This window comes from Coregonus clupeaformis, chromosome 33, assembly GCF_020615455.1.
Source record: "Coregonus clupeaformis isolate EN_2021a chromosome 33, ASM2061545v1, whole genome shotgun sequence".
In the NCBI taxonomy this organism is placed as follows: Eukaryota; Metazoa; Chordata; class Actinopteri; order Salmoniformes; family Salmonidae; genus Coregonus; species Coregonus clupeaformis.
Window position 1 is genome coordinate 15,678,592 of NC_059224.1, and position 25,950 is coordinate 15,704,541.

General features: G+C 43.4%; 1 protein-coding gene across 1 annotated transcript in view; it reads right to left on the bottom strand.

Moving 5' to 3' along the window:
- Positions 1-25,950, bottom strand: part of LOC121548872 (sodium-dependent multivitamin transporter-like) — a 35,526-nt gene that overhangs the window by 8,913 nt on the left and 663 nt on the right. The window lies entirely within an intron of this gene.

Here is a 25,950-nt window from a genome sequence, read left to right on the forward strand (position 1 = left end):
TTGCACAATTGGTGGCTGACTAAATACTTTTTTTCCCCACTGTAAAATCGGGTCCCAGGTGGAAGGAAATTTGTTGGTTGACCCTCAAATGGTATACTTTATTTGTTCTAATTTTAGGAATAGCATCATATATTTGAGCCAAAGAGAGGCTAAGGTAGGATTGACAGATTTCCAATCCAATAAAATCCTTCTGCGGGCCAACAGGGAGGCAAAGGCAATGGCATCTAGCGGTCTATTGGTCAGGGAAGGATTGTATTTTGGTACTCCAAAAATAGCTATTTTTACACTAGGCTGCAACTCTATATCAAATGCTTCAGAAAGGGTTGGAAATATAGTGGACCAGTAGTCTGCCAGATGGGAACAGGACCAGAACATGTGGGTCAAGTCCCCCAATGAGCCTTTACACCCGTCACATGTAACATCAATATTTGGGTAGAATTTGGACGATCTGCCTTACTGAAATGTATACGGTGAAGTAAACTTAAACTGTATAAGGCTGAGCCAGGGAAAAGAGGAGTTCCCATTTACCCTAAGTAAGGCACTATTCCAGACTTCGTCAGAGATCTCTCCACCAAGTTCCCTTTCCTACTCAGATCGGATTTTATTATCTAAAATATACGGGATATGAGTCTCTTTAGTTGAAATGGTGTTTTCAAAAGGGCATCCAAACCTGATCCGGATGGTAGAATTGGAAAGGCGGGGCTATGAGTGAGAATAAACTGCTGGATTTCAAAATATCTAAATAAACTTGAATGGGGTAGATACAATTTGATAGAGTGGTCATCAAAAATGGCAAAGGTGCCGTCAATATAAAGGTCATTAAACTTAGTAAGGCCATTCCTCTGCCACAGCCTAAATGCTGAATCCAGTTTGGCTGGAAGGAAGAGGTGATTAATACATACAGTGAGGGAAAAAAGTATTTGATCCCCTGCTGATTTTGTACGTTTGCCCACTGACAAAGAAATGAGTCTATAATTTTAATGGTAGGTTTATTTGAACAGTGAGAGACAGACGAACAACAAAAAAATCCAGAAAAACGCATGTCAAAAATTTTATAAATTGATTTGCATTTTAATGAGGGAAATAAGTATTTGACCCCTCTGCAAAACATGACTTTGTGATTGCCAACAAGGGTTTTGCCACCAAGTACTGAGGTCAGACGTTTCTTGTAGTTGGCCACCAGGTTTGCACACATCTCAGGAGGGATTTTGTTCCACTCATCTTTGCAGATCTTCTCCAAGTCATTAAGGCTTCGAAGCTGACGTTTGGCAACTCAAACCTTTAGCGCCCTCCACAGATTTTCTATGGGATTAAGGTCTGGAGACTGGCTAGGCCACTCCAGGACATTAATGTGCTTCTACTTGAGCCACTCCTTTGTTGCCTTGGCCGTGTGTTTTGGGTCATTGTCATGCTGGAATACCCATCCATGACCCATTTTCAATGCCCAGGCTAAGGTAAGGAGGTTCTCACCCAAGATTTGACGGTACATGGCTCCACCCATCGTCCCTTTGATGCGGTGAAGTTGTCCTGTCCCCTTAGCAGAAAAACACCCCCAAAGCATAATGTTTCCACCTCCATGTTTGACAGTGGGGATAGTGTTCTTGGGGTCATAGGCAGCATTCCTCCTCCTCCAAACACGGCGAGTTGAGTTGATGCCAAAGAGCTCGATTTTGGTCTCATCTGACCACAACACGTTCACCCAGTTCTCCTCTGAATTATTCAGATGTTCATTGGCAAACGTCAGATGGCCCTGTATATGTGCTTTCTTGAGCAGGGGGACCTTGCGGGCGCTGCAGAATGTCAGTCCTTCACGGCGTAGTGTGTTACCAATTGTTTTCTTGGTGCCTATGGTCCCAGATGCCTTGAGATCATTGACAAGATCCTCCCATGTAGTTATGGGCTGATTCCTCACCGTTCTCATGATCATTGCAACTCCACGAGGTGAGATCTTGCATTGAGCCCCAGGCCGAGGGAGATTGACAGGTCTTTTGTGTTTCTTCCATTTGCGAATAATCGCACCAACTGTTGTCACCTTCTCACCAAGCTGCTTGGCGATGGTCTTGTAGCCCATTCCAGTCTTGTGTAGGTCTACAATCTTGTCCCTGACATCCTTGGAGAGCTCTTTGGTCTTGGCCATGGTGGAGAGTTTGGAATCTGATTGATTGATTGCTTCTGTGGACAGGTGTCTTTTATACAGGTAACAAGCTGAGATTAGGAGCACACCCTTTAAGAGTGTGCTTCTAATCTCAGCTCGTTACCTGTATAAAAGACACCTGGGAGCCAGAAATCTTTCTGATTGAGAGTCAAATACTTATTTCCCTCATTAAAATGCAAATCAATTTATAACATTTTTGACATGCGTTTTTCTGGATTTTGTTGTTGTTATTCTGTCTCTCACTGTTCAAATAAACCTACCATTAAAATTATAGACTGATCATGTCTTTGTCAGTGGGCAAACGTACAAAATCAGCAGGGGATCAAATACATTTTACATACAGTGAGGGAAAAAAGTATGTAAACTCAGCAAAAAAAGAAACATCCTCCCACTGTAAACTGCGTTTATTTTCAGCAAACTTAACATGTGTAATTATTTGTATGAACATAACAAAATTCAACAACTGAGACATAAACTGAACAAGTTCCACAGACATGTGACTAACAGAAATGGAATAATGTATTCCCTGAACAAAGGGGGGTTCAAAATCAAAAGTAACAGTCAGTATCTGGTGTGGCTACCAGCTGCATTAAGTACTGCATTACATCTCCTCCTCATGGACTGCACCAGATTGGCCAGTTCTTGCTGTAAGATGTTACCCCAGTCTTCCACCAAGGCACCTGCAAGTTCCCAGACATTTCTTGGGGGGAATGGCCCTAGCCCTCACCCTCCGATCCAACAGGTCCCAGGCATGCTCAATGGGATTGAGATCCGGGCTCTTCGCTGGCCATGGCAGAACACTGACATTCCTGTCTTGCAGGAAATCACGGAAATCACGCACAGAACGAGCAGTATGGCTGGTGGCATTGTCATGCTGGAGGGTCATGTCAGGATGAGCCTGCAGGAAGGGTACCACATGAGGGAGGAGGATGTCTTCCCTGTAACGCACAGCGTTGAGATTGCCTGCAATGACAACAAGCTCAGTCCGATGATGCTGTGACACACCGCCCCAGACCATGACGGACCCTCCACCTCCAAATCGATCCAGAGTGTAGGCCTCGGTGTAACGCTCATTCCTTCGACGATAAACGCGAAATCCGACCATCACCCCTGGTGAGACAAAACCATGACTCGTCAGTGAAGAGCACTTTTTGCCAGTCCTGTCTGGTCCAGCGACAGTGGGTTTGTGCCCATAGGTGACATTGTTGCCGGTGATGTCTGGTGAGGACCTGCCTTACAACAGGCCGACAAGCCCTCAATCCAGCCTCTCTCAGCCTATTGTGGACAGTCTGAGCACTGATGGAGGGATTGTGCGTTCCTGGTGTAACTCGGGCAGTTGTGGTTGCCATCCTGTACCTGTCCCGCAGGTGTGATGTTCGGATGTACCGATCCTGTGCAGGTGTTGTTACACGTGGTCTGCCACTGCGAGGAAGATCAGCTGTCCATCCTGTCTCCCTGTAGCGCTGTCTTCGGCGTCTCACAGTACGGACATTGCAATTTATTGCCCTGGCCACATCTGCCTCCTTGCAGCATGCCTAAGACACGTTCACGCAGATGAGCAGGGACCCTGGGCATCTTTCTTTTGGTGTTTTTCAGAGTCAGTAGAAAGGCCTCTTTAGTGCCCTAAGTTTTCATATCTGTGACCTTAATTGCCTACCGTCTGTAAGCTGTTATTGTCTTAACGACCGTTCCACAAGTGCATGTTCATTAATTGTTTATGGTTCATTGAACAAACATGGGAAACAGTGCTTAAACCCTTTACAATGACGATCTGTGAAGTTATTTGGATTTTTACGAATTATCTTTGAAAGACAGGGTCCTGAAAAAAGGAAGTTTCTTTTTTTGCTGAGTTTATATGTAGCAGAAATAAAAAGATGGGTAAAAAAATAAAAATAATCTCCTCTAAATGCAAAGGTTGATCAATTTCCTCTCTCTGCTCTGTACTAATGGTAGGAGTTTCCAAATTGTCTAAAAGAAAATTAATAATTGAATTGTCTTTAGGTGTAAAGAATATAATATAATGTTTTTAAAGTATTATTGATTTCAATGGGATTAACTGTTAAAACACCCAAGTTATTGTACATTTGAGGGATCAGCTTTGAGGCAGATTTTCACATGAGTTGATGAGCTAGAAATGACCAGCCTTTTCTCCATGCCCATAAACAAAATAATTGTAAACAAAATGCTCGTAAACAAAACCGCGTGTATGGAGTAGCTGCTGCTCAGCCTTATCTGTGGATAGTAAATTGTACTGAGTTTGAAGACTCAGCCTTTCTTTGTAAAGTTCTGGTGAGGAGAGATGGGGTATTGTTGATCTAATTCCAGAATGGCATCGATCAGCTCTTATGTATTTAATTTTCCGTTTATTGAGAAGAGAGGAATAGGAAATGATTGCCTCTAAGAACAACTTTAAGTGTTTCCTAAATTGTAGATGGAGAGATCAAATCTGTTTTAAAGACATCAATTGCATTCAATAAAACGGTGCAGAATGAATTGTTTGAAAGTAAAGATTAGTTAAGTCTCAATGGAGGGCGATCTGTATAGTTCAATAAGAAAGAGGTCAAGCAACAGAGGAGCATGGTCACGAACAACAATGGCAGAGTATTCTACTTTCTTAACAGAGGGAAGAAGGGCTTTATCTACGAATAAGTAGTCTATTCTAGAGTGGTGCACATGTGGAAAGAAATAAAAATCTTTGTTTCTGGGAAAAAGGAATCTCCATGGATCTACACATCCTGCCTGGCTCATAAATGCAGACAAAGCTTTGGACATTTTTGAGGGAGATAATGATCTGGGGTTTGAAAGATCCAAGGCTGGGTCTATCACACAATTTAAGTCACCTCCAAAAATTAAATAGTGCGAGTTGAGATTGGGCAGCAAATAAATGTTTGTTAATAAAAACATCATACCAACTGGGAGCATAAACATTTACAAGCAAAACACAGGTGTGAAAGAGAGAACCAGATACCATAACTAATGCCCTTGTGGATCAGAGATTGTCAGCAGCAGTAAATTGTACTTTCTTCTGAATAAGTATTGCTGTTCCCCTTGCCTTAGCATTACATTTTGAATGGAATATTTGTCCTACACAATCTTTACGGAGTCTACCATGATCTGCTGTACGCAGATGTGTATCTTGTAAGACTGCTATATCTGTTTTTTAATTCTTAAGATGAGCAAATACTCTAGCCCATTTAACCACGCCGTTCATCACCTTGACGTTCCAGCTTGTAAACATAATAGCTGACCCCCAACATCTGAAGTGTCAGTCATTAACAGTTGAGATGACGAAATAAAGGCTGGAATAGAGATGAAAACCCTGTATAAGAACACCGATCATATCCTGTGACAAAAGAAAAGGCATGTACCGAAACGTGAAGCAAAAATACTGTCGAAGTAGAATGTGTAACAATCAAATGATTAATGAAAGTAGAAAACATCCCCCACCCCCACTACATAAAACCCTCAAAATAATACAACAAAATAAACACAGTACAAAATAACACTGTCCTATGTTCGCCTCTCAGGACTGCAGGCTTCCCCAAATAAGGTCAAACTCCGGGTTAACCATCTGTCCCTTAACTTACCCTACACAAGAGGGCTCCTAATTATTAACATAATTATTTACAACGCTAATTTGTAATTGTTTGAACTCAACTATTAACACTGTCACAACAAACGCCAATAGCAAAATAAAATGTTTCTGTTGGTCAAGACTTCGGCCCATGGGTTGTGTTAGGGGCGCATTACACGCCACGTCCCCGCAGCCGCAACGCATATCTGCGCTCATAACTACAAGGAGTGAAACCCGATACTCAGGTACAACGCCACCTCAAAGACTAAAGCAGGGAACGCACCCCATCAACACGAGACCAAAGTATTCCAACATCAGTGAACCACAAGTAAAGGCGAAAGCAAAATATATCTAAAAATCCACTAAATCAAACAATCAACGGCATTATAATCGTATGAAAGCATATGAAAACAAGAAATGAACCAGAGTCAAACCCTGAAATGTTAGCATTATTAAATACTCTTTAAAAAGGTACATGACTAGCTAATGCTAACTTAGTTCAAACAAAAACATAACAAACCCACATTAGCTATTTAACATGTGTTACTAGTGCCAGCTAAGCCAGTCAGCCAGCCAATGTTACTTACATGTCTTCGGTCAGTGGATTTCAGATGTAGCTAGCTAGGTAGTCGTCCATATGTCAAGCTATATCTCAGCTAGCTAGCCGCTAGAAATGATTAAGAAGTGCTTAGCTAAGTCCACCGCCACATTCAAATAGTCCAGTCAATGCTTAAGAACTCCGGTTATTGTGCGCAGCCAGCCATGCTAGCAAGTTCGCCAAATGTCCCTGCTGTCTGAAATCTTCTCAGCCAAATATAGATGTAATAAAGATGTCCATGGGTGCTCCTGAATTAAAACAATCAACTTGTTGCCATGTAAAAATACATGTCAAAATAAATGTCCCATTAGCTAGCCAGCTAGTTAATAAACAGTAAATGTAGCCAGCTAGTTAATAAACAGTAAATGTGGCCAGCCAGCTCCTGCTAGCCAGCCAATGAGATTGTGATGTAGCCAACGCTCCCAATAATCTCAGTCAAATGTAGATAAAATAAAGATGTCCTCGGAATGAGAAAACATTGCTTCCATGTGAAAAGCAATATCAAAGTGAATGTCAGTAGCCAGTCAGCTAGTCAGCCAGCCAGCCAGGACAAATCAGTCCGTGGCCAGCCAGCCAGCAAATGCTAGCAAAGTAGCTAGACAGCCACATATTCCAGTCGGGCCGCTAGCCTTCCTCTATCAACTTTACTCTAGGCGCCGGACATAGAATGCTTTAGCCTTGGCCAGTGTGTCAAAGGTAAGGGTCTCTCCCTCGTAAAAGACACGAAGACGGGCTAAAACTTTATACTGTCTTGTAGAGACAGGTGTTGATGTCCTTCGATTCTGCTTGCTTCTTAACGAGGTTGGCACTCAGGTTCGGGTAGAATCGTATATCTTGCCCACAGAATTTTGGTTGATGCTCCCTCGCCGATCGCATAGCACATTCCTTGTCTTGTTAATGATGACAGTGGGCTTTGATCGCCATAGGCTGCTCCCCTGAGTTGGGTTTGGAGGTGAGCTCCGGCGACTTGTCAAAGACACCGTTGCCCATTACTCAGTGTATATAATAATCTAATAAACATACCAAAGTTATTCCATACAACCATACAATCCCAAGTGCAACACACATTGATGATCATATGACGGACTTCACTTCATGAACGATCAGTGATATCAAATCACCGAGTTCACACAATCTATACTAGGCAAGGCTTGCCCACCTAGGCCTACTGGCATGGTCTCTATGGTTCTTCGGCATGGTCTCTATGGTTCTTCAATGCTTTATTCATTCAGAGCTGTCATATATACTTTATATACTGTAACCTTATACAGGAAGCAAGTGAACATTACAGTTCACGTCTGATTCCACCACGGTCCGCCTGTGATTGATTCATGTATTGTGATATAGGCTACCAGCTGGAGCAAAATAGCTGTGACCAGCCCAGAGGGCATCCAGTCCTCTAATAGAGGGAGAGAGCGATAGAGCATTACACACACACACCCCAACAACACAGCATTGTCCTTTACAGGCACTGAGAGAAAACCCAAGTCTATCACATTTTACGTAAACCTTGTGACTGCATTTTACAGCAGTCCTCGTGACTGGCTTCAACGTATAGGCCAGTAGGCCGGACCAATGATGATTATGATAATCTATTTGAGCATATAGCTAAGCTTTCACTGCTTTAGTGCATTGATTTATGGCAACCTTTGTGAGTAATTATTGCTAATTTGATTTCCTCATGCATGACAATACTGAGCTTCTCTTAATGATGGGCTCCTATTACGGGTAACGTAAATGAGTACCCTCTCAGGGGATGACCTGTGTAAAGAGAGTGGATAAAGTGCTTCAGAAGAACGCCTTGGTTCCTGTGACATTAAGAAAACCAGGCTGGCTATACAGAGATACTGTATCATTCTGAAAAGGGAAAGGTTACTATCATTTCCAAAGGCGAGGGGGAGTAAAAAAAAAAAATATTTGTTCTAAAGGATAAACACAAGGTTATGAATGTTTTGTCTCTATGGTGTGGCAGATATGTCTAACCCCCATTTAAACAGCCTTGTGTGTCCTGATAAGGAGTCCTTCAGGTCTGCACTTAACAGAGCCTTCAGAAAGTATTCTCACTCCTTGACTTTTTCCACATTTTGTTGTGTTACAGCGTGAATTTAAAATAGATTATATTGAGACTTTGTATCACTGGCCTACACACACACACACACACACACACACAATACCCCATAATGTCAAAGTGGAATTATGTTTTTAGAAATGTTTTCAAATGAATAAAAAATGAAAAGCTGAAATGTCTTGAGTCAATAAGTATTCAACCCCTTTGTTATGGCAAGCCTTAAGTTCAGGAGTCAAAATGTGCTTAACAAGTCACATAATAAGTTGCATGGACTCACACGGTGTGCAAAAATAGTGTTTAACATGATTTTTGAATGACTACCTCATCCCTGTACAATTATCTGTAAGGTCCCTCAGTCGAGCAGTGAATTTCAAACACAGATTCAACCACAAAGACCAGGGAGGTTTTCCAGTGCCTCACAAAGAAGGGCACCTATTGGTAGATGAAAAAAAAAGAAATGAAAAAAGCTGATATTGAATATCCCTTTGAGCATGGTGAAGTTATGAATTACACTTTGGATGGTGTATCAATACACCCAGTCACTACAAAGATATAGGCGTTCTTCCTAACTCAGTTGCCGGAGAGGAAGGCCAATGGTGACTTTAAAACAGAGTTACAGAGTTTAATGGCTGTGATAGGAGAAAACTGAGGATGGATCAACAACATTGTAGTTACTCCACAATACTAACCTAAATGACAGAGTGAAAAGAAGAAAAAAAAATATTCCAAAACATGCATCCTGTTTGCAATAAGGCACTAAAATAAGCAGAAAAAAAATTGGCAAAGAAATGAACTTTATGTCCTGAATACAAAGCATTCTGTTTGGGGCAAATCCAACACAACACATCACTGAGAACCACTTCATATTTACAAGCATGGTGGTGGCTGCATCATGTTATGGGTGTGCTTGTCATCGGCAAGGACAAGGGAGTTTTTTTAAGGATAAAAATAAACTGAATAGAGCTAAGCACAGGCAAAATTCTAGAGGAAACCCTGGCTCAGTCTGCTTTCCAACAGACACTGTGAGACATTCACCTTCAGCAGGACAATAACCTAAAACACAAGACCAAATATTTATTTTTAACCTTTATTATTTATTATCAGGGAGTCATACTGAGACCAAGGTCTCTTTTACAGATGAGCCCTGAATTTCATAAATTACAGAAAATACACACATCAACATATAAATACGAAATGCAAGCAGAAAGAAAAACACGGCCATAAAAAACAAACACATTCAATAGTAATAAGGTCCTCAATCAGCTTTCTGAATTGCCCTAGAGGCACCAAAACATCAAATTTAAGAACATTTTGAAGATTGTTCCACAAATTACATTTACATTTTAGTCATTTAGCAGACGCTCTTATCCAGAGCGACTTACAGTTAGTGAATGCATACGTTAATTTTTTTTATACTGGCCCCCCGTGGGAAACGAACCCACATCCCTGCCGGCCAAACCCTCCCCTACCTTGGACGATACTGGACCAATTGTGCGCCGCCAATGGGTCTCCCGGTCGCGGCCGGCTGCGACAGAGCCTGGAATCGAACCAGGATCTCTAGTGGCACAGCTAGCACTGCGATGCAGTGCCTTAGACCACTGCGCCACTCGGGAGATGTGCAAATAAGGTGCAGGAAAACTAAAAGCTGATTTACCTAACTCAGTAGAGACTAAAGGAATTTCCAGAGTTAGCCATCCCTGAGACGGGTGTGGTAACTCATATGTCTAAAGTTTAGTAAAGATGTTAGGTACAGTGGGCCTTTTTGTAAAAAAGGCTTTATAAATGAAAACATAGCATCAGAGGGCCAACCAACTTTCTGGTAGAGAATGCAGTGATGAGTACTAAAATTGTCAAAATTGTCACCCGTAATAAAGCACAGTGCAATGTTCAATATTTCTGTCTGTAATAAAGCCCTTTTGTGTGGAAAAACGAATTATGATTGGCCTTGCTCCCCAGTGGGTGCACCCCGGCCCAGTCATGTGAAATCCATAGATTAGGGCCTAATGAATTTATTTCAATTTACTGATTTCCTTATATGAACTGTAACTCAGTAAAATCGTTGGAATTCTTGCATGTCGCGTTTATATTTTTGTTCAGTATAGATGTCGCCATAATCTAGGACCGATAGGAACGTCGACAGAATAATCTGCTTTCTACTATTTAGCGAGAGGCAGGACCTATTTCTATAGAAGCCCATTTTTATTCTCAGCTTCTTAACTAACTCATCAATATGCTTTTTAAAAGAGCGTTTCATCTATCCAGATATTTGTATTTGTGTTAACACACTATTGGTAGTTTGTTGTAACCAAGTATTGGTGCTAACCGTGTGTTATTGGATGCTAGCATGCTAGTTCGCTATGGCGTCATAGGATACGGTGCCCTGGGCGGTTTTCACGGAAGAATACTGTACCAAGTTAGCTAGCTGAATAAGCTAGAGTCTATTCCTAGAAAACATTGAACCGCTGTAGTTTACAACAATTATAATTTCTAAAGTGGAAGTTGGGAGAGTTATATTTGAGTGTTTCAGTAAAAGGTAAGTGAGGGGGGGCACCGCTCTCTCGCTTCCCCAGATGTTTAGTTAATTTTATTCCGATCTCTTTTGCATTATTGTAGCCTTTTCTGTAGCCTGTCAACTATGTGTCTGTCTATCCCTGTTCTCTCCTCTCTGCACAGGCCATACAAATGCTTCACACCGCGTGGCTGCTGCCACTCTAATCTGGTGGTCCCTGCGCGCACAACCCACGTGGAGTTCCAGGTCTCCGGCAGCCTCTGGAACTGCCGTTCTGCGGCCAACAAGGCAGAGTTCATCTCAGCCTATGCTTCCCTCCAGTCCCTCGACTCCTTGGCGCTGACGGAAACATGGATTACCACAGAAAACACTGCTACTCCTACTGCTCTTTCCTCGTCTGATCATGTGTTCTCGCATACCCCGAGAGCATCTGGTCAGCGCGGCGGTGGCACAGGAATCCTCATCTCTCCCAAGTGGCGATTCTCTCCCTGACCCATCTGTCTATCTCCTCTTTTGAATTCCATGCTGTCACAGTCACTAGCCCATTCAAGCTTAACATTCTTATCATTTATCGCCCTCCAGGTTCCCTTGGAGAGTTCATCAATGAGCTTGACAAGTTCCTTTCCTGAGGATGGCTCACCCCTCACAGTTCTGGGTAACTTTAACCTCCCTACGTCTGCCTTTGACTAATTTCTCTCTACCTCCTCCTTTCCACTCCTTTCCTCTTTTGACCTCACCCTCTCACCGTCCCCGTCCCCCCACTCAAGGCAGGCAATACGCTTGACCTCATCTTTACTAGATGCTGTTCTTCTACTAATCTCACTGCAACTCCCCTCCAAGTCTCCGACCACTACTTTGTATCCTTTTCGCTCTCGCTCTCCTCCAACACTACTCACTCTGCACCTACTCAGATAGTAATGTGCCGTCGCAACCTTCGCGCTCTCTCTCTCCTGCTACTCTCGCCTCTTCCATCCTATCATCTCTTCCCTCTGCTAAATCCTTCTCCCTCCGATCTCCTGATTCTGCCTCCTCAACCCTCCTCTCCTCCCTTTCTGCATCTTCTGACTCTCTATGTCCCCCCTATCCTCCCGGCCGGCTCGGCCCTCCCCTCCTGCTCCGTGGCTTGACGACTCATTGCGAGCTCACAGAACAGGGCTTCGGGCAGCCGAGCAGAAATTGAGGAAAACTAGACTCCCTGCGGACCCGTCATCTTTTCACTCCCTCCTCTCTACATTTTCTTCCTCTGTTTCTGCTGCTAAAGCCACTTTCAACCACTAAATTTCAAGCCTCTGCCTCTAACCCTAGGAAGCTCTTTGCCACCTTCTCCTCCCTGCTGAATCCTCCTCCCCCTCCCTCCTCCCTCTCTGTGGATGACTTCGTCAACCATTTTGAAAAGAAGGTTGACGAAATCCAATCCTCATTTATTAAGTCAAATGACACCGCTGGTCCTGCTCACACTGCCCTACCCTATGCTTTGACTTCTTTCTCCCCTCTCTCTCCAGATGAAATCTTGCAACGACCGGCCGCCCAACAATCTGCCCGCTTGACCCTATCCCCTCCTCTCTTCTCCAGACCATTTCCGGAGACCTTCTCCCTTACCTCACCTCGCTCATCAACTCATCCTTGACCGCTGGCTATGTCCCTTCCGTCTTCAAGAGAGCGAGAGTTGCACCCCTTCTCAAAAAACCTACACTCGAGCCCTCCGATGTCAACAACTACAGACCAGTATCCCTTCGTTCTTTTCTCTCCAAAACTATTGAGCGTGCCGTCTCTAGCCAACTCTCCTGCTATCTCTCTCAGAATTATCTTCTTGATCCAAACCAGTCAGGTTTCAAGACTGGTCATTCAACTGAGACTGCTCTTATCTGTGTCACGGAGGCTCTCCGCACTGCTAAAGCTAACTCTCTCTCCTCTTATCCTTCTAGACCCATCTGCTGCCTTTGATACTGTGAACCATCAGATCCTCCTCTCCACCCTCTCCGAGTTGGGCATCTCCGGTGCTGCGCACTCTTGGATTGCGTCCTACCTGACAGGTCGCTCCTACCAGGTGGCGTGGCGAGAATCTGTCTCCGCACCACGTGCTCTCACCACTGGTGTCCCCCAGGGCTCAGTTCTAGGCCCTCTCCTATTCTCTCTATACACCAAGTCACTTGGCTCTGTCATATCCTCACATGGTATATCCTATCATTGCTACGCAGACGACACACAATACATTTTCTCCTTTCCCACTTCTGATAACCAGGTGGCGAATCGCATCTCTGCATGTCTGGCAGACATATCAGTGTGGATGTCGGATCACCACCTCAAGCTGAAACTCGGCAAGACGGAGCTGCTCTTCCTCCCGGGGAAGGACTGCCCGCTCCATGATCTCGCCATCACGGTTGACAACTCCATTGTGTCCACCTCCCAGAGTGCAAAGAACCTTGACGTGACCCTGGACAACACCCTGTCGTTCTCCGCTAACATCAAAGCGGTGACCCGATCCTGCAGGTTCATGCTCTACAACATTCGCAGAGTACGACCCTACCTTACACAGAAAGCGGCACAGGTCCTAATCCAGGCACTTGTCATCTCCCGTCTGGATTACTGCAACTCGCTGTTGGCTGGGCTCCCTGCCTGTGCCATTAAACTCCTACAACTTATCCAGAACGCTGCAGCCTGTCTGGTGTTCAACCTTCCCAAGTTCTCTCATGTCACCCCGCTCCTCCGCACACTCCACTGGCTTCCAGTTGAAGCTCGCATCTACTACAAAACCATGGTCCTTGCCTACGGAGCTGTGAGGGGAACGGCACCTCCTTACCTTCAGGCTCTGATCAGACCATACACCCAAACGAGGGCACTACGTTCATCCACCTCTGGCCTGCTAGCCCCCCTACCTCTACGGAAGCACAGTTCCCGCTCAGCCCAGTCAAAGCTAGTCGCTGCTCTGGCACCCCAATGGTGGAACAAGCTCCCCCACGACGCCAGGACAGCGGAGTCACTGACCACCTTCCGGAGACACTTGAAACCCTACCTCTTTAAGGAATACCTGGAATAGTATAACAGTGATCCTTCTACACCCACCCCCCACCCCCTCCCCCCACCATTAAAAAAAGGGTGGTTTTCCCACTGGCTATCCTAAATTGAATGCACCAATTTGTAGCGTCTGCTAAATGACTTAAATATAAAAAATGTAAGCAGGGACACGAGCAATATGGACACCATCCAAAGTACATGCTTAAATCAGAGTTAATTTGATGTGCTCTAGAGAACAACATATACTTACAGTTGAAGTCGGAAGTTTACATACACTTAGGTTGGAGTCATTAAAACTCATTATTCAACCACTCCACAAATTTCTTGTTAACAAACTATAGTTTTGGCAAATCGGTTAGGACATCTACTTTGTGCATGACACAAGTAATTCTTCCAACAATTGTTTACAGACAGATTATTTCACTTATAATTCACTGTATCACAATTCCTGTGCGTCAGTAGTTTACATACACTAAGTTGACTGCGCCTTTAAACAGCTTGGAAAATTCCAGAAAATGGCTTTAGAAGCTTCTGATAGGCTAATTGACATCATTTGAGTCAATTGGAGGTGTACCTGTGGATGTATTTCAAGGCCTACCTTCAAACTCAGTGCCTCTTTGCTTGACATCATGGGAAAATCAAAAGAAATCAGCCAAGACCTCAGAAAATGCTACCAAATACGCAATGCTACCAAATACTAATTGAGTGTATGTAAACTTCTGACCCACTGGGAATGTGATGAAAGAAATAAAAGCTTAAATAATTATCTACTATTATTCTGACATTTCACATTCTTAAAATAAAGTTGTGATCCTAACTGACCTAAGACATGGACTTTTTACTAGGATTAAATGTCAGGAATTGTGAAAAACTGTGTTTAAATGTATTTGGCTCTGGTGTATGTAAACTTCCGACTTCAACTGTAGTTTTACCTGCATTCAATACTAATTTCAGGTCAATAAAGTTTTTCTGTAATACAATAAAGGCAGACTGTAGTTCACATAGAGCCTGGTCAACCGTGGGGTAAATAGCATACACAACAGTATCATCGGCATACAAGTGCAGGTTACAATTGTTTACAGACAAGTCAATATTGTTAAAGTAAACAGCAAAAAGTACAGGACCCAGAATCGACCCCTGCGGGACACCTTTCGTAATATCCAAGAAACCTGATTTAACACCATCAATAGATACACAATAAGTTTTATCTGTCAAGTAATTTTTAAACCAGTTACATGCAGTCTGGTCTAGGCCAATTGAGGTTAAGCCTCTGAATTAACAGTTGGTGATCAACAATATCGCAAAGCCTTTGACAGGTCAATGAAGAGGGCAGCACGTTGCCTTTTATCCATACAGTTAAACACATCATTTATAACTAGGGATGCAGCAGAGATAGTGCTATGACCTGGTCTAAAACCAGACTGATGCACATTTAGAATATATTTCAAAGATAAGAAAGACCTTAGCTGAGAATTAACCAAGGAGTCTAATATTTTAGCTCGGCAAGAAAGTTTAGAAACAGGGTGATAATTATTAAGGCACACTGGCGTTGCTTACCAAGATGACATTGAATGTTCCTGAGTGGCCTAGTTACAGTTGTGACTTAAATGGGCTTGAAAATCTATGGCAAGACTTGAAAATGGCTGTCTTGCAATGATCAACAACCAACTTGACAGAGCTTGAAGAATTTGTACAATCCAGGTGTGCAAAGCTCATACAGACTTACCCAGAAAGACTCACAGCTGTAATCGCTTTTAAATGGTGATTCTAACATTTATTGATTCAGGGGTTTGAATACTTATGTAAATTAGATATCTGTCCTTCATTTTCAATACATTTGCAAAAAAATCTAAAAACATGTTTTCACACTGTCATTATAGGGTATTGTGTGTAATTGGGTGAGAACCCCCGATTTAATCCATTTTGAATTCAGGCTGTAACATAACAAAATGTGGAATAAATCAAGGGGTATGAATACTTTCTGAAGGCACTGTAAACATTAATCTCAGTTAACCCAGAACTAAAGTATTGCGTAATCGGTCAGCTGCTCGATTAAGTTCTGGGTCCATACATCTTAAGAGAAGAGATCAAGAGATGCTAGAACGAGGAGTGGAACAGGAACGAGGAGCTCCACCCTCTCTCTTCGCAAGTTACGTGCCAATGTCGTCTCCGCTTCCGAAATTTCAAAGATGCTAACACCTGCGAAATAGAGATAACCAGTAACGAAAAACCCAAACACTGGAAATACTGTTGCTCGCATCCCGTTCAGTTCCAACAGATTCTACGGTACCAGTTATATTTACGTAGATCTGTCCATGAGAAATTACATAAAACATAAAAAAATTTCCTTACTGCAATGTTAAAGAGTGCAAAATGGCTACCATCTATTGCAACAATTTCTGACAAGCTAAATGCTTAGGGCTAGAGAGCCCACTGCAATGTGATTAAATACTTCACTTGCGAACATATACCATACCGGTCCATTTCTACTAGTTGGCTACAACCGTAAAAAAGCAGTCATCCTCCATAAAGAAGAGTATAATTTCCCAGTGAGAAGCCAGGTCTCCCAGGACTGTCATCTCTCTGAAAACAGTAGTTTGTTGAAACATTAGGATGTCCAGAGCACATCAGAGGCTCAGTGGTCCTGTTGAATCATCTCTGCCAGTCACAGGGTCTGTGATGATCAAACGGTGAAAGTCTGCCATGGCAGGCTGTCTGTGTGATTCTCCTGAGCCTGTGTGATCAAACTCAGGGTGTCTGACCCATTAAACACCACTCATTATGAGTCATCACCTCCGAGGTACAACAGACTACTAGCGAGAGCAGCCCACGTCACAGCATAATCGCTAGAGAAAAACCAAACCCACGCATTGGGCTCCTAAATACACCAACAGTTAGGAAAATGGTGGTAAATAAGGTCATGTGTGTCTCCAGACTCATTAGATAGAGTAATTGACAAACGCAAACAGGTCTAGGGCCTATTCAAATCAACCTACTCACTTGTAGTGATGCTTGATATTGATATAATTAGAGGTTGTACAGCTGCTGAAACAGCAGTGGTGTCTTATGGAGCTTCACTTGCCCTGTGCCAGCCGTGTAACAGAGAGACAGATAAACACTGTGCCCACTGCTCATTGTCGCTACAGATTAATCAGAGGGTAGTTTTTCATGGCTCCTTAATGAGAGACCCTGCTGGTCTGGTCTCAGGGCATAAAGTCAACCACAGCATGGGACAGCGTTGTGTGTCTGTCTCCAACAGAGTAGAAAGGTAACTACTGCAGAGCCAGAGGTATTTCTGGAGAGAGGAAAAGCTACTTAAAATGCCAGTCTTGATGCATGATTAGGGGCAATTGAAAACATGTTGCCAACAACATTGTTGCCTTCTCCCAATATACAGTGAGGGAAAAAAGTATTTGATCCCCTGCTGATTTTGTATGTTTGCCCACTGACAAAGACATGATCAGTCTATAATTGTAATGGTATGTTTATTTGAACAGTGAGAGACAGAATAACAACAAAAAAATCCAGAAAAACACATGTCAAAAATGTTATAAATTGATTTGCATTTTAATGAGGGAAATAAGTATTTGACCCCTCTGCAAAACATGACTTAGTACTTGGTGGCAAAACCCTTGTTGGCAATCACAGAGGTCAGACGTTTCTTGTAGTTGGCCACCAGGTTTGCACACATCTCAGGAGGGATTTTGTTCCACTCCTCTTTGCAGATCTTCTCGAAGTCATTAAGGATTCGAGGCTGACGTTTGGCAACTCGAACCTTCAGCTCCCTCCACAGATTTTCTATGGGATTAAGGTCTGGACACTGATTAGGCCACTCCAGGACCTTAATGTGCTTCTTCTTGAGCCACTCCTTTGTTGCCTTGGCCGTGTGTTTTGGGTCATTGTCATGCTGGAATACCCATCCACGACCCATTTTCAATGCCCTGGCTGAGGGAAGGAGGTTCTCACCCAAGATTTGACGGTACATGGCCCCGTCCATCATCCCTTTGATGCAGTGAAGTTGTCCTGTCCCCTTAGTGTTCTTGGGGTCATAGGCAGCATGCCTCCTCCAAACACGGCGAGTTGAGTTGATGCCAAAGAGCTCGATTTTGGTCTCATCTGACCACAACACTTTCACCAGTTCTCCTCTGAATCATTCAGATGTTCATTGGCAAACTTCAGACGCCCCTGTATATGTGCTTTCTTGAGCAGGGAGACCTTGCGGGCGCTGCAGGATTTCAGTCCTTCACGGCGTAGTGTGTTACCAATTGTTTTCTTGGTGACTATGGTCCCAGCTGCCTTGAGATCATTGACAAGATCCTCCCGTGTAGTTCTGGGCTGATTCCTCACGATCATTGCAACTCCACGAGGTGAGATCTTGCATGGAGCCCCAGGCCGAGGGAGATTGACAGGTCTTCTGTGATTCTTCCATTTGCGAATAATCGCACCAACTGTTGTCACCTTCTCACCAAGCTGCTTGGCGATGGTCTTGTAGCCCATTCCAGTCTTGTGTAGGTCTACAATCTTGTCCCTGACATCCTTGGAGAGCTCTTTGGTCTTGGCCATGGTGGAGAGTTTGGAATCTGATTGATTGATTGCTTCTGTGGACAGGTGCCTTTTATACAGGTAACAAACTGAGATTAGGAGCACTCCCTTTAAGAGTGTGCTCTTAATCTCAGCTCGTTACCTGTATAAAAAGACAACTGGGAGCCAGAAATCTTTCTGATTGAGAGGGGGTTAAATACTTATTTCCCTCATTAAAATGCAAATCAATTTATAACATTTTTGACATGCGTTTTTCTGGATTCTTTTGTTGTTATTCTGTCTCTCACTGTTCAAATAAACCTACCATTAAAATTATAGACTGATCATTTCTTTGTCAGTGGGCAAACGTACAAAATCAGGAGGGGATCAAATACTTTTTTCCCTCACTGTATGTAGGTCATTGAGGTTCATAAAGTAATGATAGCTCCCAGCCATCCAGGACGTACATGCCAGGCAGTGTCTGAAAAAGGCCTGAAAAATTGCCAAAGACTCCAGCCACCCAAGACATAGACTGTTCTCCATGCTCCCATCCAGCAGGGGGTACCGGTGCATCATGACTCAGACAAACAGACTCCTAAACAGCTTCTATCCCCTGGCCATAAGACTGTTAAATGGCCAACTACTGCTCTCCCTCAGACTATCCACACTGACTCTATACCCATCCACAGGTCTCTACCCACTCAGACACAACCTACGCTGCAGCTAAAATTAATATTGATTAGATTTATTACTCCACTACGCTGCGGTCCATTGATTGCCATAACCATTTGTATTTATCCTGCTACTGGTCACTATTACTCCTGTTTACATACATACATACATACATACATACATTACCATAAGTATTTATATATTCCTGCTACCAGTCACTTTTCAGCGCTGTTTACATAAATCATACTACCAGTCACATTTTATGTATAAACCCACCTCAACCACTCCAGTACCCATGCTTGCACATAGAATATAAGGTACTGGCACTGACCTGTATATACAGTTGAAGTCGGAAGTTTACATACACCTTAGCCAAATACATTTAAACTCAGTTTTTCACCATTCCTGACATTTAATCCTAGTAAAAATTCCCTGTCTTAGGTCAGTTAGGATCACCACTTTATTTTAAGAATGTGAAATGGCAGAATAATAGTAGAGAGAATGATTTATTTCAGCTTTTATTTCCCAGTTCTCAATTAGTATTTGGTAGCATTGCCTTTAAATTGTTTAACTTGGGTCAAACGTTTCGGGTAACCTTCCACAAGCTTCCCACAATAAGTTGGGTGAATTTTGGCCCATTCCTCCTGACAGAGCTGGTGTAACTGAGTCAGGTTTGTAGGCCTCCTTGCTCGCACATGCTATTTCAGTTCTGCCCACAAATGTTCTATAGCAGGGGTGTCAAACTCATTTTAGCTCAGGGGCCACATGGAGGAAAATCTATTCCCAAGTGGGCCAGACCGGAAAAATCATGGTATATATAACTTAAAAACAACAACTTCAGATTGTTTTCTTTGTTTTAATACTATCAACATACAACATAAAGCTGGAGCCTGAGGACAGTGTGTCCAAAATAGTACAAGCACAACATCACTATTAATCATAAAACACGTCAAGTTTATTTGAAAATTCTAAAGAAAAAGAACACACAAACACACAATGCCTCAGTGATTAACAGAACTGTTTCACAGATCACAGAACTATATCAGGGTGTCATTTCTCAGGCAGAAATGTAGATAAAAATAATGAAATCCTGTTCCCCAAACAAGTGCAAGAACCACAGAGTCAAGAATAGGTTAAATATACAAATAAAATAAAATCAATTAAAAACAATAGCACATCAACATAAAAACATATAAACATAAATCTGAAAGTGTTGCTCAAACTCCCGTAACAGTCCCGTTATTTTATCTTTGAACCGCTTCATGTCTGCCACATGTTGGGTGGCGCACACATTTTTCAGACAGGGGAAGTGAGCTGCATCACCACCGGCAAGTTGCGTCTCCCACAATGACAGCTTCAACTTGAAAGAACGTATGCTGTCATAATACTGCGTGACAACTTTGTTGCGCCCTTGCAGCTGTTTGTTCAAGTTATTCAGGTGCTCTGTAACATCCACCATAAATGCAAGGTCCTGCATCCATTCTGCGGAATGAAATTCTAACACTGGTTTGCCCTTTTCTTCCATGAACTGTTCAATTTCTTCTCGTAAATCAAAGAAACGCCTCAGCACAGCACCTCGGCTTAACCATCTTACCTCAGTGTGGTATGGCAGGCCATAGATGTGGTCTTTCTCTCTGAGAAGGCTGTCAAACTGACGGTGATTCAGGCTTCTGGATCGGATGAAATTAACAGTTTGGATGACCACCTTCATGACGTTATCCATCTTTAATGACTTGCAACACAAAGCCTCCTGGTGCAAAATACAGTGAAAAGTCAAAAAATCACATCCTCCATTTGCAGATTGCACTTTCTCTCTGAACTTTGTCACAATGCCTGCTTTTGTCCCCGATCATTGAGGGCGCACCATCTGTAGCCAGGCTGACAGCGCGGGACCAGTCCACTCCGACCCTGTCCAGCGCGCCCGACGAGTGCGGTAAAAATATCAGCTGCTGTCGTTTTATCTGTCATCGGCACCAACTCCACGAACTCCTCGGTGACGGTCAATGTGTCATCAACTCCGCGGATGAAAATGGCCAGTTGTGCAACATCTGTAATGTCCGTGCTTTCATCAATTGCAACCGAAAACGCAATAAATGACTTTACTTTTTGCTTCAACTGGCTGTCCAAATCCACTGAAAGATCGGAAATCCTGTCTGCAACTGTGTTTCTTGTCAGGCTGATATTTGCAAAAGCCTGCCGCTTTTCAGGGCACACAATCTCCGCTGCCTTCATCATGCATGTTTTTACAAATTCACCCTCACTAAATGGTTTTGAAGCCACTGCGATTTCATTAGCAATGAGGTAGCTAGCTTTCACTGCAGCGTCACTGATGTCTCGGCTGTGAGTAAACACAGACTGCTGTTTCTTCAGACCCGCCAACAGTTCATTCACCTTCTCTCATCTCCGCTGTCCTTGAAAGTTGTCATATTTGTCGGCATGAAGACTCACATAGTGGCGACGAAGGTTATATTCTTTCAGCACTGCAACATGCTCTGAACACACCAAACATACAGATTTCCCATTCAATTCCGTAAATAAATAGGATGACCATTTTTCTTGGAACACTCTGCACTCTGCGTCCACTTTTCTCTTTTTTGACAGAGACATATTGGGGCAATGAGGGTGCCAAAGCACATAATGTTAAAAGTAGAAGCCGTAATAAATATCGCAGGCAAAACAAAGTAGCTCATTGGCTGCACGTGCTTGACCTACTTGCTCTGCCCCGGTATAAACAGTTTGCTTGCTTAACACAATTGCTATTGCGCCATCCAGTGGACGCAATTGGAACAGCAGTTTATTTTATTGAAAAATTGCAGCGCATTTTTATACTTTACAAAAAACAAAAAAAATTATGTCAATTAGCCTATCAGAAGCTTCTAAAGCCATGACATCATTTTCTGGAATTTTCCAAGCTGTTTAAAGGCACAGTCAACTTAGTGTATGTAAACTTCTGACCCACTGGAATTGTGGTACAGGGAATTATAAGTGAAATGATCTTTCTGTAAACAATTGTTGGAAAAATTACTTGTGTCATGCACAAAGTAGATGTCCTAACCGACTTGCCAAAACTATAGTTTAACAAGAAATTTGTGGAGTGGTTGAAAAACGAGTTATAATGACTCCAACTTGTGTATGTAAACTTCCGACTTCAACTGCACATGCATAATGATCTGCATGTCATTGTGTCAGTAAGGGGAAAACACTGCATGACACCTTCTTTACTCTTCAGTTAACACAGACACACTCTCCCTCCCTTCCTCACACACTGTCTCCCTCACTCTCATAAACAAACACACACTGCTCCCAACTTAGGCTTACATTAGGCCTATAATCCTACCTTTTGAAGCACATCTCACGAGTAGCAGACCCTTTTCCTTTCTTCCTGGGCCAATCAAATTAGCCTAAACCTAATGTCAAGTTATCAGGTTGTTAGCTAATAACATGATTGAACAATGTTGTTTGTTATCAAACCAATAATTAGAGACCTGGGATTAGTTTAAAACGTCCCGCGACATGGTTTGTGAAATTATATACAAAACGCGTGAATGCCGATAGAAAAAAAAAAAAGGCTTCTCCGGTTATATGGGTCATATTGTTTTAACCGTTTAAGCTATAGACAAGCCGTTTTCTTTGCTGTAAAGCTGCAAGCATGCCTGTAGCCTCTGACACTCAGAGGCTGCATGACAGTGAACTTGCAAAGCCTACTCCGACTGATCTGTGCTCTTGGTTTTAACAGGCTCTGCTCCAATGTAACAAATGTACAAATCTAACAGAATCCTCATCAGGGTCTGGGTGTGCATCCCTGCTAGCCATCACGGCTAAATTACATATTTATTAATGTTTTACTGAAGGTGGAATAGACGCGTGGACATATTTTTACATTTTAGTCATTTAGCAGACGCTCTTATCCAGAGCGACTTGCAGTTTAGTGAGTGCATACATTTTTCATACTGGCCCCCCATGGGAATCGAACCCACAACCCTGGCGTTGCTAGCGTCATGCTCTACCAATTGAGCTACTTTATTCAAATGGAATCACATTTACAGTGACCTTACAGTGAAATGCTTACTTACAAGCCCTTCACCAACAATGCCGTTTTAAGAAAAATACGTGTTAAGTAAAAAATAGATAAGTAAAATAAAATAACAGTAGGGAGGGCTATATACAGGGGGTACCGGTACCGAGTCAATGTGCGGGGGCACAGGTTAGTCGAGGTAATTGAGGTAATATGTATGTAATGTGGGTAGAGTTAAAGTGACTATGCATAGAAAATAAACAGAGAGTAGCAGCTGCGTAAAAGAGGGGGTGGGGGGACAATGCAAATAGTCCGGGTAGCCATGATTATCTGTTCAGGAGTCTTATGGCTTGGGGGTAGAAGCTGTTAAGAAGCCTTTTGGACCTAGACTTGGCGCTCCGGTACTGCTTGCCGTGCGGTAGCAGAGAGAACAGTCTATGGCTAGGGTGGCTAGAGTCTTTGACAATTTTTAGAGCCTTCCTCTGACACCACCTGGTATAGAGATCCTGGATGGCAGAAAGCTTGGCCCCAGTGATGTACTGGGCCGTACGCACTACCCTCTGTAGTGCCTTGTGCTCGGAGGCCGAGCAGTTCCCATACCAGGCAGTGATGCAACCAGTCAGGATGCTCTCAATGGTGCAGCTGTATACTTTTTGAGGATCTGAGGACCCATGCCAAATCTTTTCAGTCTCCTGAGGGGGAATAGGCTTTGTCGTGCCCTCTTCACGACTGTCTTGGTGTGTTTAGACCATGATAGTTTGTTGGTGATGTGGACACCAAGGAACTTGAAGCTCTCAACCTGTTCCACTACAGCCCTGTCGATGAGGATGGGGGCGTGCTCAGTCCTCTTTTTTTTCCTGTAGTCCACAATCATCTCCTTTGTCTTGATCACGTTGAGGGAGAGGTTGTTATCCTGGCACCACACGGCCAGGTCTCTGACCTCCTCCCTATAGGCTGTCTCATCGTTGTCGGTGATCAGGCCTACCACTGCTGTGTCGTCGGCAAACTTGATGATGATGTTGGGAGTCGTGCCTGGCCATGCAGTCATGGGTGAACAGGGAGTACAGGAGGGGACTGAGCACGCACCCCTGAGGGGCCCCCGTGTTGAGGATCAGCGTGGCAGATGTGTTGTTACCTACCCCTACCACCTGGGGGCAGCCCGTCAGGAAGTCCAAGATCCAGTTGCAGAGGGAGGTGTTTAGTCCCAGGGTCCTTAGCTTAGTGATGAGCTTTGAGGGCACTATGGTGTTGAACGCTGAGCTGTAGTCAATGAATACCATTCTCATGTAGGTATTCCTCTTGTCCAGGTGGGAAAGGGCAGTGTGGAGTGCAATAGACATTGCATCATCTGTGAAGACACTTGTCAGTTGGTCCCGCATGCTAGGAGTACACGTCCTGGTAATCCATCTGGCCCTGCGGCCTTGTGAATGTTGACCTGCTTAAAAGTCTTATTCACATCAGCTACGGAGAGCGTGATCACATAGTCATCCAGAACAGCTGATGCTCTCATGCATGCTTCAGTGTTGCTTGTCTCGTAGCGAGCATAGAAGTGATTTAGCTAGTCTGGTAGGCTCGTGTCACTGGGAAGCTCGCGGCTGTGCTTCCCTTTGTAGTCTGTAATAGTTTGCAAGCCCTGCCACATCCGACGAGCGTTGGAGCCGGTGTGGTATGATTCAATTTTAGTCCTGTATTGACTCTTTGCCTGTTTGATGGTTCGTCAGAGGGCATAGCGGGATTTCTTATAAGCGTCCGGGTTAGAGTCCCGCTCCTTGAAAGCGGCAGCTCTACGCTTTAGCTCAGTGCGTATGTTACCTGTAATCCATGGCTTCTGGTTGGGGTATGTACGTACGGTCACTGTGGGGACGACGTCATCGATGCAGTTATTGATGATGCCAGTGACTGATGTAATGTACTCCTCAATGCCATCAGAAGAATCCCGGAACATATTCCAGTGTGTGCTAGCAAAACAGTCCTGTAGCTTAGCATCTGCGTCATCTGACCACTTCCTTAATAACCGAGTCACTGGTGCTTCCTGCTTTAGTTTTTGCTTATAAGCAGGAATCAGGAGGATATAATTATGGTCAGATTTGCCTAATCGAGGGCGAGGGAGAGCTTTGTACGCGTCTGTGTGGAGTAAAGATGGTCTAGAGTTTTTTTTCCTCTGGTTGCACATTTAACATGCTGGTAGAAATGAGGTAGAACAGTTTTAAGTTTCCCTGCATTAAAGTCTCCAGCCACTAGGAGCGCTGCCTCTGGATGAGCGTTTTCCTGTTTGCTTATGGCCTTATACAGCTCATTGAGTGCAGTCTTAGTGCCAGTATCGGTTTGTGGTGGTAAATAGACAGCTACGAAAAATATAGTTAAACTTTCTTGGTAAGTCATGTTAGTTCGCAATAATTATTGTTTTGATGTTAAACCGAATTTTTATTTTTACATCATTACAAGTTAAGTTGATATGCCTTAATTTTATCGATAACGTTACGGAAAAAAGGTTTATTGGCTAAATGTGGGAACTTCTTTGTTGCTGCACAAAAAAATATGTGGTATAGTTTTCAGGTCTTTTGGTAGAGTTTTCAGTAGTTATTGGCCTTAATGTTAGCTATACCTGGCAACCCTGCTCTGTAGAATGGAATGTGATCGGGTTGATGGCACTTGTTGTTTGACAGGTCAATCTCAAAACGTCGTCTCGGAATATGGAACGTTGCAACCTTGCCAGAAGAACTTGACACATAAAACAACACCGACATGCAAAAGTTGCAAATAACAAATAAATACAATGTTACCAGTTTTTCAAGTTAAACGCTAATAACCGACACGCTGGGT